The sequence below is a fragment of the Furipterus horrens genome, unplaced genomic scaffold, assembly GCF_987537825.1.
Source record: "Furipterus horrens unplaced genomic scaffold, mFurHor1.1.pri manual_scaffold_6, whole genome shotgun sequence".
Lineage (NCBI taxonomy): Eukaryota > Metazoa > Chordata > Mammalia > Chiroptera > Furipteridae > Furipterus > Furipterus horrens.
Window position 1 is genome coordinate 103,076,705 of NW_028327176.1, and position 623 is coordinate 103,077,327.

General features: G+C 43.7%; 1 non-coding gene across 1 annotated transcript; it reads right to left on the reverse strand.

Moving 5' to 3' along the window:
• Window positions 1–230: 230 nt before the first annotated feature.
• Window positions 231–337, reverse strand: LOC150007144 (U6 spliceosomal RNA). The gene has a single exon (XR_016512035.1). It is a non-coding gene; the product is annotated as a U6 spliceosomal RNA (small nuclear RNA).
• Window positions 338–623: the final 286 nt, after the last annotated feature.

The following is a 623-nucleotide window of genomic DNA, read 5'->3' on the forward strand; positions in this document are numbered from 1 at the left end:
CTCTCCCCTGCCCCTCCCACCTCCCCCTCTCCCACAGTCAATCCCCACCCTGTTGTCCATGTCCATGGGTCACCTGTACATGTTCCCTAACTAGACCCTTCCCTTCTTAACCCCCTTCTCTCTCTCTTCCCTCCCCCTTGGTCTCTGTTAGTCTGCTCCTTGTTTATATGGCTTTGGTTCAATTTTGCTCATTTGTTTGTGTTGTTCATTAGTTTCCTGTATTAGGTGATAAAAATATGGAACACTTCATGAATTTGCATGTCATCATGGTGCAGGGGCCATGCTAATCTTCTCTGTACCATTCCAATTTTAGTATATGCACTGCCAAAGCAAGCACAATATGTAGATTTTTAAAAGGCAACAGGAATACCCTGACCAGTGTGGCTCAGTTGGTTGAGTTTGTCCAGCAAAAATGAATGGTCACCAGTTCAATTCCCAATGAGGGCACATGTCTGGGTTGCAGTTTCAGTCCCCAGTCTGTTCCCTGACCATGGTGCATACCAAAGGCAATGATTGATGTTTCTCTCTCACATCAATATTTCTTTCTTCCCTTTATTCCTCCCTTCCCCCTCTCTAAAAATGAGTAAGTAAAATATTTTTTAAAGAAAGGCAATAGGAAAGAT